Source organism: Lissotriton helveticus, chromosome 11 (assembly GCF_964261635.1).
Source record: "Lissotriton helveticus chromosome 11, aLisHel1.1, whole genome shotgun sequence".
In the NCBI taxonomy this organism is placed as follows: Eukaryota; Metazoa; Chordata; class Amphibia; order Caudata; family Salamandridae; genus Lissotriton; species Lissotriton helveticus.
The window spans coordinates 1082318778-1082336440 of record NC_136072.1 but is presented as its reverse complement, the minus strand read 5'-3'; the positions used below and the strand labels follow the sequence as shown (position 1 = coordinate 1082336440).

The following is a 17663-nucleotide window of genomic DNA, read 5'->3' as shown; positions in this document are numbered from 1 at the left end:
TCCATGGCGCAAGGATTAACAGATGCGTCAGAAATTCTGACGCATCTGTTGGCACGAAAGTGACGCATTGCTGGAAATGCTCATGAAAGTGACGCAAAAAGCCCTGAGTCATAACTTATGCCTGGTCTGTGCAGGCGTAGGGATTTTGACACAGTGAAGGCGTAGAGTGATGTAGTGAAATCTTGTAGATTTCAGTGCGTCAGTTCTAGAAGGCTTTTAGCGTGGGAACGCCCACCCTGCATACATTATACCTGACGCAGGTATAATGTGATGCGGGACTTTACAATGTGACACATCTCCCTAGATGCGTCACATTGTAAATGGGCCACAACATTTACGCCGCAGCTGCGTCACAATACAGATTTTTATACTTGCCCTATATATGGCTGTGTGTACGTTGTGTGTCTCCGTCTGCATGCAGCATACAAATGTGCCAGATCTGGTAGCCCAGTTGTGCTGATGCAGCCACACAAGAGCTCTTTGCCTGACCTCATTGTCACCAATTCAAATCAGAGAGGATCCATGCAGTGTTTCAAGTCTCTCAGGTGAAAAAATGGGCCCTAGAGCAAGGAAGTAAATAGGCCCCCTTGTTGAAGTTTGGAATATAAAATACCGCAATAATCAGCGTTTAGTGGGTCCCGCAGGTCTGTGGGCGCCAGTGAAACTGCACCTGCTGCACCAACAGAAGCTAGGCCCCTGTCATAGAGCTGGGTAACATCAATTACTCAGTGCCACAAAGAGCATTAGAAATAAACTTTACATAATGTCAAACGGCAAAAACAAGAGCTTTGTCAGTTCTTGTTCTGTTTCAAACACTCCATACAATCTGTATGAACCCTCTCCACATTTTCCTACTGATAACAAACGCCTTCGCTCCCAGAAAAAAACTTTCTGGGCGGTTAGTGCACATTTGAATGGGAGATGAGACCTCGGAAGAGCCCAGCCCTGCGCCGGACTGCGAGTCACCTCAGAGAGCAGAAACAAAGCCCGTCCTCTGCCCATCACTGACCCAAGCGAATCCGTGGAGCAAAGATGAGAACAAAGGGGAAGAAATAAAAGAATAACGAAAACTCATCAAGGAAAATAAATCCCTAAATTACTGCTGTATTTAAAAAGCTGAGAAAACAAAAGAGAACGTAAAGAGTAAACTGAAGCCAAATAGAGTCACCGTTTTGTCCTTGTCACAGATCACAAATCTGCAAGTAAATTGCATTGCAAAATAAACTATCTTATTTATTAATTACATATTCTCCAGTCTCCGAAGAGACTGTCAAAAATTGCCATTTCGACTATATTTCAAGTCTCCATGACGGGGTATTGGGTACAGTTTTCAATAAGCAATAATCGCGCCTCGGTTAAACCTCATTGGCTACGATACTGACACTGCGCAAAGCTAAACAATTAAGTGTGAATTTCATGCACACTTGCCCTAGTACCTCATGTTACAAAGAACATGATTCCTTTGCAAAAGATGTTATCTGTTTATGCATAACTACTCCTCCACTGCTTCTGATAGGCAATGTAAGACATATAATGGTGTTGTTTTACTAATTTCTATCAGCTCTCTGCCCCAAACAGTCGATAGCCACACGCAGAGAATTATGGGAAATTGTATGCTAAATAGCTGTCCAGGTAAGCAGCACCCTCCCAAGTTATGGATTTGATGCTCAGGCAGATATACCTTCACACAAAGATGAGATCTAGGCTGCTAACCATGGGTTGTGGAAAATATAAGAAGCACAAATTCATAATAGCATCCTCATAGGTCCCACTGTCTTCAAATGTTTACTAGAGAAGGAACGGCAATCAATTTAAAGGAAAATAAATTATAGATACATTTTTCCATATTCCATAATGCACGTCCGCCATTTCATGGCACTACATAGTTGCATTTGCTGCATTTCATTTTTAGCTTTAGGAGGTACAATATACTGGTTTCCTGGTTTTCAAAACATTTTAGGGGAAGATTCACAAGGACCTGACGCAACTGCATGGATGCATAAGTTTCCTTGAGTCAGTGCTGAATGTCCTTGTGCCACGATGAATGTGCTGTATTTACAATACAGCGCTCCATGGCGCAAGGATTAACAGATGCGTCAGAAATTCTGACGCATCTGTTGGCACAAAAGTGACGCATTGCTGGAAATGCTCATGAAAGTGACGCAAAAAGCCCTGAGTCATAACTTATGCCTGGTCTGTGCAGGCGTAGGGATTTTGACACAGTGAAGGCGTAGAGTGATATAGTGAAATCTTGTAGATTTCAGTGTGTCAGTTCTAGAAGGCTTTTAGCGTGGGAACGCCCACCCTGCATTCATTATACCTGACGCAGGTATAATGTGATGCGGGACTTTACAATGTGACACATCTCCCTAGATGCGTCACATTGTAAATGGGCCGCAACATTTACGCCGCAGCTGCGTCACAATACAGATTTTTATACTTGCCCTATATATGGCTGTGTGTACGTTGTGTGTCTCCGTCTGCATGCAGCATACAAATGTGCCAGATCTGGTAGCCCAGTTGGGCTGATGCAGCCACACAAGAGCTCTTTGCCTGACCTCATTGTCACCAATTCAAATCAGAGAGGATCCATGCAGTCTTTCAAGGCTCTCAGGTGAAAAAATGGGCCCTAGAGCAAGGAAGAAAATAGGCCCCCTTGTTGAAGTTTGGAATATAAAATACCGCAATAATCAGGGTTCAGTGGGTCCCGCAGGTCTGTGGGCGCCAGTGCAACTGCACCTGCTGCACCAACAGAAGCTACGCCCCTGTCATAGAGCTGGGTAACATCAATTACTCAGTGCCACAAAGAGCATTAGAAATAAACTTTACATAATGTCAAACGGCAAAAACAAGAGCTTTGTCAGTTCTTGTTCTGTTTCAAACACTCCATACAATCTGTATGAACCCTCTCCACATTTTCCTACTGATAACAAATGCCTTCGCTCCCAGAAAAAAACTTTCTGGGCGGTTAGTGCACATTTGAATGGGAGATGAGACCTCGGAAGAGCCCAGCCCTGCGCCGGACTGCGAGTCACCTCAGAGAGCAGAAACAAAGCCCGTCCTCTGCCCATCACTGACCCAAGCGAATCTGTGGAGCAAAGATGAGAACAAAGAGGAAGAAATAAAAGAATTACGAAAACTCATCAAGGAAAATAAATCCCTATATTACTGCTGTATTTAAAAAGCTGAGAAAACAAAAGAGAACGTAAAGAGTAAACTGAAGCCAAATAGAGTCACCGTTTTGTCCTTGTCACAGATCACAAATCTGCATTGCAAAATAAACTATCTTATTTTTTAATTACATATTCTCCAGTCTCCGAAGAGACTGTCAAAAATTGCCATTTCGACTATATTTCAAGTCTCCATGACGGGGTATTGGGTAAAGTTTTCAATAAGCAATAATAGCGCCTCGGTTAAACCTCATTGGCTACGATACTGCCACTGCGCAAAGCTAAACAATTTAGTGTGAATTTCATGCACACTTGCCCTAGTACCTCATGTTACAAAGAACATGATTCCTTTTCAAAAGATGTTATCTGTTTATGCATAACTACTCCTCCACTTCTTCTGATAGGCAATGTAAGACATATAATGGTGTTGTTTTACTAATTTCTATCAGCTCTCTGCCCCAAACAGTCGATAGCCACACGCAGAGAATTATGGGAAATTGTATGCTAAATAGCTGTCCAGGTAAGCAGCACCCTCCCAAGTTATGGATTTGATGCTCAGGCAGATATACCTTCACACAAAGATGAGATCTAGGCTGCTAACCATGGGTTGTGGAAAATATAAGAAGCACAAATTCATAATAGCATCCTCATAGGTCCCACTGTCTTCAAATGTTTACTAGAGAAGCAACGGCAATCAATTTAAAGGAAAATAAATTATAGATACATTTTTCCATATTCCATAATGCACGTCTGCCATTTCATGGCACTACATAGTTGCATTTGCTGTATTTCATTTTTAGCTTTAGGAGGTACAATATACTGGTTTCCTGGTTTTCAAAACATTTTAGGGGAAGATTCACAAGGACCTGACGCAACTGCATGGATTCATAAGTTTCTTTGCGTCAGTGCTGAATGTCCTTGTGCCTCGATGAATGTGCTGTATTTACAATACAGCGCTCCATGGCGCAAGGATTAACAGATGCGTCAGAAATTCTGACGCATCTGTTGGCACGAAAGTGACGCATTGCTGGAAATGCTCATGAAAGTGACGCAAAAAGCCCTGAGTCATAACTTATGCCTGGTCTGTGCAGGCGTAGGGATTTTGACACAGTGAAGGCGTAGAGTGATGTAGTGAAATCTTGTAGATTTCAGTGCGTCAGTTCTAGAAGGCTTTTAGCGTGGGAACGCCCACCCTGCATACATTATACCTGACGCAGGTATAATGTGATGCGGGACTTTACAATGTGACACATCTCCCTAGATGCGTCACATTGTAAATGGGCCACAACATTTACGCCGCAGCTGCGTCACAATACAGATTTTTATACTTGCCCTATATATGGCTGTGTGTACGTTGTGTGTCTCCGTCTGCATGCAGCATACAAATGTGCCAGATCTGGTAGCCCAGTTGTGCTGATGCAGCCACACAAGAGCTCTTTGCCTGACCTCATTGTCACCAATTCAAATCAGAGAGGATCCATGCAGTGTTTCAAGTCTCTCAGGTGAAAAAATGGGCCCTAGAGCAAGGAAGTAAATAGGCCCCCTTGTTGAAGTTTGGAATATAAAATACCGCAATAATCAGCGTTTAGTGGGTCCCGCAGGTCTGTGGGCGCCAGTGAAACTGCACCTGCTGCACCAACAGAAGCTAGGCCCCTGTCATAGAGCTGGGTAACATCAATTACTCAGTGCCACAAAGAGCATTCGAAATAAACTTTACATAATGTCAAACGGCAAAAACAAGAGCTTTGTCAGTTCTTGTTCTGTTTCAAACACTCCATACAATCTGTATGAACCCTCTCCACATTTTCCTACTGATAACAAACGCCTTCGCTCCTAGAAAAAAACTTTCTGGGCGGTTAGTGCACATTTGAATGGGAGATGAGACCTCGGAAGAGCCCAGCCCTGCGCCGGACTGCGAGTCACCTCAGAGAGCAGAAACAAAGCCCGTCCTCTGCCCATCACTGACCCAAGCGAATCCGTGGAGCAAAGATGAGAACAAAGGTGAAGAAATAAAAGAATAACGAAAACTCATCAAGGAAAATAAATCCCTAAATTACTGCTGTATTTAAAAAGCTGAGAAAACAAAAGAGAACGTAAAGAGTAAACTGAAGCCAAATAGAGTCACCGTTTTGTCCTTGTCACAGATCACAAATCTGCAAGTAAATTGCATTGCAAAATAAACTATCTTATTTATTAATTACATATTCTCCAGTCTCCGAAGAGACTGTCAAAAATTGCCATTTCGACTATATTTCAAGTCTCCATGACAGGGTATTGGGTACAGTTTTCAATAAGCAATAATCGCGCCTCGGTTAAACCTCATTGGCTACGATACTGACACTGCGCAAAGCTAAACAATTAAGTGTGAATTTCATGCACACTTGCCCTAGTACCTCATGTTACAAAGAACATGATTCCTTTGCAAAAGATGTTATCTGTTTATGCATAACTACTCCTCCACTGCTTCTGATAGGCAATGTAAGACATATAATGGTGTTGTTTTACTAATTTCTATCAGCTCTCTGCCCCAAACAGTCGATAGCCACACGCAGAGAATTATGGGAAATTGTATGCTAAATAGCTGTCCAGGTAAGCAGCACCCTCCCAAGTTATGGATTTGATGCTCAGGCAGATATACCTTCACACAAAGATGAGATCTAGGCTGCTAACCATGGGTTGTGGAAAATATAAGAAGCACAAATTCATAATAGCATCCTCATAGGTCCCACTGTCTTCAAATGTTTACTAGAGAAGGAACGGCAATCAATTTAAAGGAAAATAAATTATAGATACATTTTTCCATATTCCATAATGCACGTCCGCCATTTCATGGCACTACATAGTTGCATTTGCTGCATTTCATTTTTAGCTTTAGGAGGTACAATATACTGGTTTCCTGGTTTTCAAAACATTTTAGGGGAAGATTCACAAGGACCTGACGCAACTGCATGGATGCATAAGTTTCCTTGAGTCAGTGCTGAATGTCCTTGTGCCACGATGAATGTGCTGTATTTACAATACAGCGCTCCATGGCGCAAGGATTAACAGATGTGTCAGAAATTCTGACGCATCTGTTGGCACAAAAGTGACGCATTGCTGGAAATGCTCATGAAAGTGACGCAAAAAGCCCTGAGTCATAACTTATGCCTGGTCTGTGCAGGCGTAGGGATTTTGACACAGTGAAGGCGTAGAGTGATATAGTGAAATCTTGTAGATTTCAGTGTGTCAGTTCTAGAAGGCTTTTAGCGTGGGAACGCCCACCCTGCATTCATTATACCTGACGCAGGTATAATGTGATGCGGGACTTTACAATGTGACACATCTCCCTAGATGCGTCACATTGTAAATGGGCCGCAACATTTACGCCGCAGCTGCGTCACAATACAGATTTTTATACTTGCCCTATATATGGCTGTGTGTACGTTGTGTGTCTCCGTCTGCATGCAGCATACAAATGTGCCAGATCTGGTAGCCCAGTTGTGCTGATGCAGCCACACAAGAGCTCTTTGCCTGACCTCATTGTCACCAATTCAAAATAGGGGGGGATCCATGCAGTGTTTCAAGGCTCTCAGATGAAAAAATGGGCCCTAGAGCAAGGAAGTAAATAGGCCCCCTTGTTGAAGTTTGGAATATAAAATACCGCAATAATCAGCGTTCAGTGGGTCCCGCAGGTCTGTGGGTGCCAGTGAAACTGCACCTGCTGCACCAACAGAAGCTACGCCCCTGTCATAGAGCTGGGTAACATCAATTACTCAGTGCCACAAAGAGCATTAGAAATAAACTTTACATAATGTCAAACGGCAAAAACAAGAGCTTTGTCAGTTCTTGTTCTGTTTCAAACACTCCATACAATCTGTATGAACCCTCTCCACATTTTCCTACTGATAACAAACGCCTTCGCTCCCAGAAAAAAACTTTCTGGGCGGTTAGTGCACATTTGAATGGGAGATGAGACCTCGGAAGAGCCCAGCCCTGCGCCGGACTGCGAGTCACCTCAGAGAGCAGAAACAAAGCCCGTCCTCTGCCCATCACTGACCCAAGCGAATCTGTGGAGCAAAGATGAGAACAAAGAGGAAGAAATAAAAGAATTACGAAAACTCATCAAGGAAAATAAATCCCTATATTACTGCTGTATTTAAAAAGCTGAGAAAACAAAAGAGAACGTAAAGAGTAAACTGAAGCCAAATAGAGTCACCGTTTTGTCCTTGTCACAGATCACAAATCTGCAAGAAAATTGCATTGCAAAATAAACTATCTTATTTTTTAATTACATATTTTCCAGTCTCCGAAGAGACTGTCAAAAATTGCCATTTCGACTATATTTCAAGTCTCCATGACGGGGTATTGGGTAAAGTTTTCAATAAGCAATAATAGCGCCTCGGTTAAACCTCATTGGCTACGATACTGCCACTGCGCAAAGCTAAACAATTTAGTGTGAATTTCATGCACACTTGCCCTAGTACCTCATGTTACAAAGAACATGATTCCTTTTCAAAAGATGTTATCTGTTTATGCATAACTACTCCTCCACTTCTTCTGATAGGCAATGTAAGACATATAATGGTGTTGTTTTACTAATTTCTATCAGCTCTCTGCCCCAAACAGTCGATAGCCACACGCAGAGAATTATGGGAAATTGTATGCTAAATAGCTGTCCAGGTAAGCAGCACCCTCCCAAGTTATGGATTTGATGCTCAGGCAGATATACCTTCACACAAAGATGAGATCTAGGCTGCTAACCATGGGTTGTGGAAAATATAAGAAGCACAAATTCATAATAGCATCCTCATAGGTCCCACTGTCTTCAAATGTTTACTAGAGAAGGAACGGCAATCAATTTCAAGGAAAATAAATTATAGATAAATTTTTCCATATTCCATAATGCACGTCTGCCATTTCATGGCACTACATAGTTGCATTTGCTGTATTTCATTTTTAGCTTTAGGAGGTACAATATACTGGTTTCCTGGTTTTCAAAACATTTTAGGGGAAGATTCACAAGGACCTGACGCAACTGCATGGATTCATAAGTTTCCTTGCGTCAGTGCTGAATGTCCTTGTGCCTCGATGAATGTGCTGTATTTACAATACAGCGCTCCATGGCGCAAGGATTAACAGATGCGTCAGAAATTCTGACGCATCTGTTGGCACGAAAGTGACGCATTGCTGGAAATGCTCATGAAAGTGACGCAAAAAGCCCTGAGTCATAACTTATGCCTGGTCTGTGCAGGCGTAGGGATTTTGACACAGTGAAGGCGTAGAGTGATGTAGTGAAATCTTGTAGATTTCAGTGCGTCAGTTCTAGAAGGCTTTTAGCGTGGGAACGCCCACCCTGCATACATTATACCTGACGCAGGTATAATGTGATGCGGGACTTTACAATGTGACACATCTCCCTAGATGCGTCACATTGTAAATGGGCCACAACATTTACGCCGCAGCTGCGTCACAATACAGATTTTTATACTTGCCCTATATATGGCTGTGTGTACGTTGTGTGTCTCCGTCTGCATGCAGCATACAAATGTGCCAGATCTGGTAGCCCAGTTGTGCTGATGCAGCCACACAAGAGCTCTTTGCCTGACCTCATTGTCACCAATTCAAATCAGAGAGGATCCATGCAGTGTTTCAAGTCTCTCAGGTGAAAAAATGGGCCCTAGAGCAAGGAAGTAAATAGGCCCCCTTGTTGAAGTTTGGAATATAAAATACCGCAATAATCAGCGTTTAGTGGGTCCCGCAGGTCTGTGGGCGCCAGTGAAACTGCACCTGCTGCACCAACAGAAGCTAGGCCCCTGTCAAAGAGCTGGGTAACATCAATTACTCAGTGCCACAAAGAGCATTAGAAATAAACTTTACATAATGTCAAACGGCAAAAACAAGAGCTTTGTCAGTTCTTGTTCTGTTTCAAACACTCCATACAATCTGTATGAACCCTCTCCACATTTTCCTACTGATAACAAACGCCTTCGCTCCCAGAAAAAAACTTTCTGGGCGGTTAGTGCACATTTGAATGGGAGATGAGACCTCGGAAGAGCCCAGCCCTGCGCCGGACTGCGAGTCACCTCAGAGAGCAGAAACAAAGCCCGTCCTCTGCCCATCACTGACCCAAGCGAATCCGTGGAGCAAAGATGAGAACAAAGGGGAAGAAATAAAAGAATAACGAAAACTCATCAAGGAAAATAAATCCCTAAATTACTGCTGTATTTAAAAAGCTGAGAAAACAAAAGAGAACGTAAAGAGTAAACTGAAGCCAAATAGAGTCACCGTTTTGTCCTTGTCACAGATCACAAATCTGCAAGTAAATTGCATTGCAAAATAAACTATCTTATTTATTAATTACATATTCTCCAGTCTCCGAAGAGACTGTCAAAAATTGCCATTTCGACTATATTTCAAGTCTCCATGACGGGGTATTGGGTACAGTTTTCAATAAGCAATAATCGCGCCTCGGTTAAACCTCATTGGCTACGATACTGACACTGCGCAAAGCTAAACAATTAAGTGTGAATTTCATGCACACTTGCCCTAGTACCTCATGTTACAAAGAACATGATTCCTTTGCAAGAGATGTTATCTGTTTATGCATAACTACTCCTCCACTGCTTCTGATAGGCAATGTAAGACATATAATGGTGTTGTTTTACTAATTTCTATCAGCTCTCTGCCCCAAACAGTCGATAGCCACACGCAGAGAATTATGGGAAATTGTATGCTAAATAGCTGTCCAGGTAAGCAGCACCCTCCCAAGTTATGGATTTGATGCTCAGGCAGATATACCTTCACACAAAGATGAGATCTAGGCTGCTAACCATGGGTTGTGGAAAATATAAGAAGCACAAATTCATAATAGCATCCTCATAGGTCCCACTGTCTTCAAATGTTTACTAGAGAAGGAACGGCAATCAATTTAAAGGAAAATAAATTATAGATACATTTTTCCATATTCCATAATGCACGTCCGCCATTTCATGGCACTACATAGTTGCATTTGCTGCATTTCATTTTTAGCTTTAGGAGGTACAATATACTGGTTTCCTGGTTTTCAAAACATTTTAGGGGAAGATTCACAAGGACCTGACGCAACTGCATGGATGCATAAGTTTCCTTGAGTCAGTGCTGAATGTCCTTGTGCCACGATGAATGTGCTGTATTTACAATACAGCGCTCCATGGCGCAAGGATTAACAGATGCGTCAGAAATTCTGACGCATCTGTTGGCACAAAAGTGACGCATTGCTGGAAATGCTCATGAAAGTGACGCAAAAAGCCCTGAGTCATAACTTATGCCTGGTCTGTGCAGGCGTAGGGATTTTGACACAGTGAAGGCGTAGAGTGATATAGTGAAATCTTGTAGATTTCAGTGTGTCAGTTCTAGAAGGCTTTTAGCGTGGGAACGCCCACCCTGCATTCATTATACCTGACGCAGGTATAATGTGATGCGGGACTTTACAATGTGACACATCTCCCTAGATGCATCACATTGTAAATGGGCCGCAACATTTACGCCGCAGCTGCGTCACAATACAGATTTTTATACTTGCCCTATATATGGCTGTGTGTACGTTGTGTGTCTCCGTCTGCATGCAGCATACAAATGTGCCAGATCTGGTAGCCCAGTTGGGCTGATGCAGCCACACAAGAGCTCTTTGCCTGACCTCATTGTCACCAATTCAAATCAGAGAGGATCCATGCAGTCTTTCAAGGCTCTCAGGTGAAAAAATGGGCCCTAGAGCAAGGAAGAAAATAGGCCCCCTTGTTGAAGTTTGGAATATAAAATACCGCAATAATCAGGGTTCAGTGGGTCCCGCAGGTCTGTGGGCGCCAGTGCAACTGCACCTGCTGCACCAACAGAAGCTACGCCCCTGTCATAGAGCTGGGTAACATCAATTACTCAGTGCCACAAAGAGCATTAGAAATAAACTTTACATAATGTCAAACGGCAAAAACAAGAGCTTTGTCAGTTCTTGTTCTGTTTCAAACACTCCATACAATCTGTATGAACCCTCTCCACATTTTCCTACTGATAACAAATGCCTTCGCTCCCAGAAAAAAACTTTCTGGGCGGTTAGTGCACATTTGAATGGGAGATGAGACCTCGGAAGAGCCCAGCCCTGCGCCGGACTGCGAGTCACCTCAGAGAGCAGAAACAAAGCCCGTCCTCTGCCCATCACTGACCCAAGCGAATCTGTGGAGCAAAGATGAGAACAAAGAGGAAGAAATAAAAGAATTACGAAAACTCATCAAGGAAAATAAATCCCTATATTACTGCTGTATTTAAAAAGCTGAGAAAACAAAAGAGAACGTAAAGAGTAAACTGAAGCCAAATAGAGTCACCGTTTTGTCCTTGTCACAGATCACAAATCTGCAAGTAAATTGCATTGCAAAATAAACTATCTTATTTTTTAATTACATATTCTCCAGTCTCCGAAGAGACTGTCAAAAATTGCCATTTCGACTATATTTCAAGTCTCCATGACGGGGTATTGGGTAAAGTTTTCAATAAGCAATAATAGCGCCTCGGTTAAACCTCATTGGCTACGATACTGCCACTACGCAAAGCTAAACAATTTAGTGTGAATTTCATGCACACTTGCCCTAGTACCTCATGTTACAAAGAACATGATTCCTTTTCAAAAGATGTTATCTGTTTATGCATAACTACTCCTCCACTTCTTCTGATAGGCAATGTAAGACATATAATGGTGTTGTTTTACTAATTTCTATCAGCTCTCTGCCCCAAACAGTCGATAGCCACACGCAGAGAATTATGGGAAATTGTATGCTAAATAGCTGTCCAGGTAAGCAGCACCCTCCCAAGTTATGGATTTGATGCTCAGGCAGATATACCTTCACACAAAGATGAGATCTAGGCTGCTAACCATGGGTTGTGGAAAATATAAGAAGCACAAATTCATAATAGCATCCTCATAGGTCCCACTGTCTTCAAATGTTTACTAGAGAAGGAACGGCAATCAATTTAAAGGAAAATAAATTATAGATACATTTTTCCATATTCCATAATGCACGTCTGCCATTTCATGGCACTACATAGTTGCATTTGCTGTATTTCATTTTTAGCTTTAGGAGGTACAATATACTGGTTTCCTGGTTTTCAAAACATTTTAGGGGAAGATTCACAAGGACCTGACGCAACTGCATGGATTCATAAGTTTCTTTGCGTCAGTGCTGAATGTCCTTGTGCCTCGATGAATGTGCTGTATTTACAATACAGCGCTCCATGGCGCAAGGATTAACAGATGCGTCAGAAATTCTGACGCATCTGTTGGCACGAAAGTGACGCATTGCTGGAAATGCTCATGAAAGTGACGCAAAAAGCCCTGAGTCATAACTTATGCCTGGTCTGTGCAGGCGTAGGGATTTTGACACAGTGAAGGCGTAGAGTGATGTAGTGAAATCTTGTAGATTTCAGTGCGTCAGTTCTAGAAGGCTTTTAGCGTGGGAACGCCCACCCTGCATACATTATACCTGACGCAGGTATAATGTGATGCGGGACTTTACAATGTGACACATCTCCCTAGATGCGTCACATTGTAAATGGGCCACAACATTTACGCCGCAGCTGCGTCACAATACAGATTTTTATACTTGCCCTATATATGGCTGTGTGTACGTTGTGTGTCTCCGTCTGCATGCAGCATACAAATGTGCCAGATCTGGTAGCCCAGTTGTGCTGATGCAGCCACACAAGAGCTCTTTGCCTGACCTCATTGTCACCAATTCAAATCAGAGAGGATCCATGCAGTGTTTCAAGTCTCTCAGGTGAAAAAATGGGCCCTAGAGCAAGGAAGTAAATAGGCCCCCTTGTTGAAGTTTGGAATATAAAATACCGCAATAATCAGCGTTTAGTGGGTCCCGCAGGTCTGTGGGCGCCAGTGAAACTGCACCTGCTGCACCAACAGAAGCTAGGCCCCTGTCATAGAGCTGGGTAACATCAATTACTCAGTGCCACAAAGAGCATTCGAAATAAACTTTACATAATGTCAAACGGCAAAAACAAGAGCTTTGTCAGTTCTTGTTCTGTTTCAAACACTCCATACAATCTGTATGAACCTTCTCCACATTTTCCTACTGATAACAAACGCCTTCGCTCCCAGAAAAAAACTTTCTGGGCGGTTAGTGCACATTTGAATGGGAGATGAGACCTCGGAAGAGCCCAGCCCTGCGCCGGACTGCGAGTCACCTCAGGGAGCAGAAACAAAGCCCGTCCTCTGCCCATCACTGACCCAAGCGAATCCGTGGAGCAAAGATGAGAACAAAGGTGAAGAAATAAAAGAATAACGAAAACTCATCAAGGAAAATAAATCCCTAAATTACTGCTGTATTTAAAAAGCTGAGAAAACAAAAGAGAACGTAAAGAGTAAACTGAAGCCAAATAGAGTCACCGTTTTGTCCTTGTCACAGATCACAAATCTGCAAGTAAATTGCATTGCAAAATAAACTATCTTATTTATTAATTACATATTCTCCAGTCTCCGAAGAGACTGTCAAAAATTGCCATTTCAACTATATTTCAAGTCTCCATGACGGGGTATTGGGTACAGTTTTCAATAAGCAATAATCGCGCCTCGGTTAAACCTCATTGGCTACGATACTGACACTGCGCAAAGCTAAACAATTAAGTGTGAATTTCATGCACACTTGCCCTAGTACCTCATGTTACAAAGAACATGATTCCTTTGCAAAAGATGTTATCTGTTTATGCATAACTACTCCTCCACTGCTTCTGATAGGCAATGTAAGACATATAATGGTGTTGTTTTACTAATTTCTATCAGCTCTCTGCCCCAAACAGTCGATAGCCACACGCAGAGAATTATGGGAAATTGTATGCTAAATAGCTGTCCAGGTAAGCAGCACCCTCCCAAGTTATGGATTTGATGCTCAGGCAGATATACCTTCACACAAAGATGAGATCTAGGCTGCTAACCATGGGTTGTGGAAAATATAAGAAGCACAAATTCATAATAGCATCCTCATAGGTCCCACTGTCTTCAAATGTTTACTAGAGAAGGAACGGCAATCAATTTAAAGGAAAATAAATTATAGATACATTTTTCCATATTCCATAATGCACGTCCGCCATTTCATGGCACTACATAGTTGCATTTGCTGCATTTCATTTTTAGCTTTAGGAGGTACAATATACTGGTTTCCTGGTTTTCAAAACATTTTAGGGGAAGATTCACAAGGACCTGACGCAACTGCATGGATGCATAAGTTTCCTTGAGTCAGTGCTGAATGTCCTTGTGCCACGATGAATGTGCTGTATTTACAATACAGCGCTCCATGGCGCAAGGATTAACAGATGTGTCAGAAATTCTGACGCATCTGTTGGCACAAAAGTGACGCATTGCTGGAAATGCTCATGAAAGTGACGCAAAAAGCCCTGAGTCATAACTTATGCCTGGTCTGTGCAGGCGTAGGGATTTTGACACAGTGAAGGCGTAGAGTGATATAGTGAAATCTTGTAGATTTCAGTGTGTCAGTTCTAGAAGGCTTTTAGCGTGGGAACGCCCACCCTGCATTCATTATACCTGACGCAGGTATAATGTGATGCGGGACTTTACAATGTGACACATCTCCCTAGATGCGTCACATTGTAAATGGGCCGCAACATTTACGCCGCAGCTGCGTCACAATACAGATTTTTATACTTGCCCTATATATGGCTGTGTGTACGTTGTGTGTCTCCGTCTGCATGCAGCATACAAATGTGCCAGATCTGGTAGCCCAGTTGGGCTGATGCAGCCACACAAGAGCTCTTTGCCTGACCTCATTGTCACCAATTCAAATCAGAGAGGATCCATGCAGTCTTTCAAGGCTCTCAGGTGAAAAAATGGGCCCTAGAGCAAGGAAGAAAATAGGCCCCCTTGTTGAAGTTTGGAATATAAAATACCGCAATAATCAGGGTTCAGTGGGTCCCGCAGGTCTGTGGGCGCCAGTGCAACTGCACCTGCTGCACCAACAGAAGCTACGCCCCTGTCATAGAGCTGGGTAACATCAATTACTCAGTGCCACAAAGAGCATTAGAAATAAACTTTACATAATGTCAAACGGCAAAAACAAGAGCTTTGTCAGTTCTTGTTCTGTTTCAAACACTCCATACAATCTGTATGAACCCTCTCCACATTTTCCTACTGATAACAAATGCCTTCGCTCCCAGAAAAAAACTTTCTGGGCGGTTAGTGCACATTTGAATGGGAGATGAGACCTCGGAAGAGCCCAGCCCTGCGCCGGACTGCGAGTCACCTCAGAGAGCAGAAACAAAGCCCGTCCTCTGCCCATCACTGACCCAAGCAAATCCGTGGAGCAAAGATGAGAACAAAGGGGAAGAAATAAAAGAATAACAAAATCTCATCAAGGAAAATAAATCCCTAAATTACTGCTGTATTTAAAAAGCTGAGAAAACAAAAGAGAACGTAAAGAGTAAACTGAAGCCAAATAGAGTCACCGTTTTGTCCTTGTCACAGATCACAAACCTGCAAGTAAATTGCATTGCAAAATAAACTATCTTATTTTTTAATTACATATTCTCCAGTCTCCGAAGAGACTGTCAAAAATTGCCATTTCGACTATATTTCAAGTCTCCATGACGTGGTATTGGGTAAAGTTTTCAATAAGCAATAATCGCGCCTCGGTTAAACCTCATTGGCTACGATACTGCCACTGCGCAAAGCTAAACAATTTAGTGTGAATTTCATGCACACTTGCCCTAGTACCTCATGTTACAAAGAACATGATTCCTTTTCCAAAGATGTTATCTGTTTATGCATAACTACTCCTCCACTGCTTCTGATAGGCAATGTAAGACATATAATGGTGTTGTTTTACTAATTTCTATCAGCTCTCTGCCTCAAACCGTCGATAGCCACACGCAGAGAATTATGGGAAATTGTATGCTAAATAGCTGTACAGGTAAGCAGCACCCTCCCAAGTTATGGATTTGATGCTCAGGCAGATATACCTTCACACAAAGATGAGATCTAGGCTGCTAACCATGGGTTGTGGAAAATATAAGAAGCACAAATTCATAATAGCATCCTCATAGGTCCCACTGTCTTCAAATGTTTACTAGAGAAGGAACGGCAATCAATTTAAAGGAAAATAAATTATAGATAAATTTTTCCATATTCCATAATGCACGTCTGCCATTTCATGGCACTACATAGTTGCATTTGCTGCATTTCATTTTTAGCTTTAGGAGGTACAATATACTGGTTTCCTGGTTTTCAAAACATTTTAGGGGAAGATTCACAAGGACCTGACGCAACTGCATGGATGCATAAGTTTCCTTGAGTCAGTGCTGAATGTCCTTGTGCCACGATGAATGTGCTGTATTTACAATACAGCGCTCCATGGCGCAAGTATTAACAGATGCGTCAGAAATTCTGACGCATCTGTTGGCACGAAAGTGACGCATTGCTGGAAATGCTCATGAAAGTGACGCAAAAAGCCCTGAGTCATAACTTATGCCTGGTCTGTGCAGGCGTAGGGATTTTGACACAGTGAAGGCGTAGAGTGATGTAGTGAAATCTTGTAGATTTCAGTGCGTCAGTTCTAGAAGGCTTTTAGCGTGGGAACGCCCACCCTGCATACATTATAACTGACGCAGGTATAATGTGATGCGGGACTTTACAATGTGACACATCTCCCTAGATGCGTCACATTGTAAATGGGCCACAACATTTACGCCGCAGCTGCGTCACAATACAGATTTTTATACTTGCCCTATATATGGCTGTGTGTACGTTGTGTGTCTCCGTCTGCATGCAGCATACAAATGTGCCAGATCTGGTAGCCCAGTTGTGCTGATGCAGCCACACAAGAGCTCTTTGCCTGACCTCATTGTCACCAATTCAAATCAGAGAGGATCAATGCAGTGTTTCAAGTCTCTCAGGTGAAAAAATGGGCCCTAGAGCAAGGAAGTAAATAGGCCCCCTTGTTGAAGTTTGGAATATAAAATACCGCAATAATCAGCGTTCAGTGGGTCCCGCAGGTCTGTGGGCGCCAGTGAAACTGCACCTGCTGCACCAACAGAAGCTAGGCCCCTGTCATAGAGCTGGGTAACATCAATTACTCAGTGCCACAAAGAGCATTAGAAATAAACTTTACATAATGTCAAACGGCAAAAACAAGAGCTTTGTCAGTTCTTGTTCTGTTTCAAACACTCCATACAATCTGTATGAACCCTCTCCACATTTTCCTACTGATAACAAACGCCTTCGCTCCCAGAAAAAAACTTTCTGGGCGGTTAGTGCACATTTGAATGGGAGATGAGACCTCGGAAGAGCCCAGCCCTGCGCCGGACTGCGAGTCACCTCAGAGAGCAGAAACAAAGCCCGTCCTCTGCCCATCACTGACCCAAGCGAATCTGTGGAGCAAAGATGAGAACAAAGAGGAAGAAATAAAAGAATTACGAAAACTCATCAAGGAAAATAAATCCCTATATTACTGCTGTATTTAAAAAGCTGAG

General features: G+C 42.6%; 8 non-coding genes across 8 annotated transcripts; all 8 read right to left on the bottom strand.

Moving 5' to 3' along the window:
- Window positions 1-1255: 1255 nt before the first annotated feature.
- Window positions 1256-1395, bottom strand: LOC144793828 (U4 spliceosomal RNA). The gene has a single exon (XR_013603290.1). It is a non-coding gene; the product is annotated as a U4 spliceosomal RNA (small nuclear RNA).
- Window positions 1396-3313: 1918 nt separating this feature from the next.
- Window positions 3314-3453, bottom strand: LOC144793870 (U4 spliceosomal RNA). Its single transcript, XR_013603325.1, has one exon. It is a non-coding gene; the product is annotated as a U4 spliceosomal RNA (small nuclear RNA).
- A 1929-nt stretch (window positions 3454-5382) lies between these two features.
- LOC144793954 (U4 spliceosomal RNA) lies at window positions 5383-5522 on the bottom strand. Its single transcript, XR_013603400.1, has one exon. It is a non-coding gene; the product is annotated as a U4 spliceosomal RNA (small nuclear RNA).
- Window positions 5523-7452: 1930 nt separating this feature from the next.
- LOC144793869 (U4 spliceosomal RNA) lies at window positions 7453-7592 on the bottom strand. The gene has a single exon (XR_013603324.1). It is a non-coding gene; the product is annotated as a U4 spliceosomal RNA (small nuclear RNA).
- A 1929-nt stretch (window positions 7593-9521) lies between these two features.
- On the bottom strand, window positions 9522-9661 carry LOC144793827 (U4 spliceosomal RNA). Its single transcript, XR_013603289.1, has one exon. It is a non-coding gene; the product is annotated as a U4 spliceosomal RNA (small nuclear RNA).
- Window positions 9662-11590: 1929 nt separating this feature from the next.
- LOC144793966 (U4 spliceosomal RNA) lies at window positions 11591-11730 on the bottom strand. Its single transcript, XR_013603411.1, has one exon. It is a non-coding gene; the product is annotated as a U4 spliceosomal RNA (small nuclear RNA).
- A 1929-nt stretch (window positions 11731-13659) lies between these two features.
- On the bottom strand, window positions 13660-13799 carry LOC144793900 (U4 spliceosomal RNA). The gene has a single exon (XR_013603351.1). It is a non-coding gene; the product is annotated as a U4 spliceosomal RNA (small nuclear RNA).
- A 1929-nt stretch (window positions 13800-15728) lies between these two features.
- LOC144793680 (U4 spliceosomal RNA) lies at window positions 15729-15868 on the bottom strand. Its single transcript, XR_013603156.1, has one exon. It is a non-coding gene; the product is annotated as a U4 spliceosomal RNA (small nuclear RNA).
- Window positions 15869-17663: the final 1795 nt, after the last annotated feature.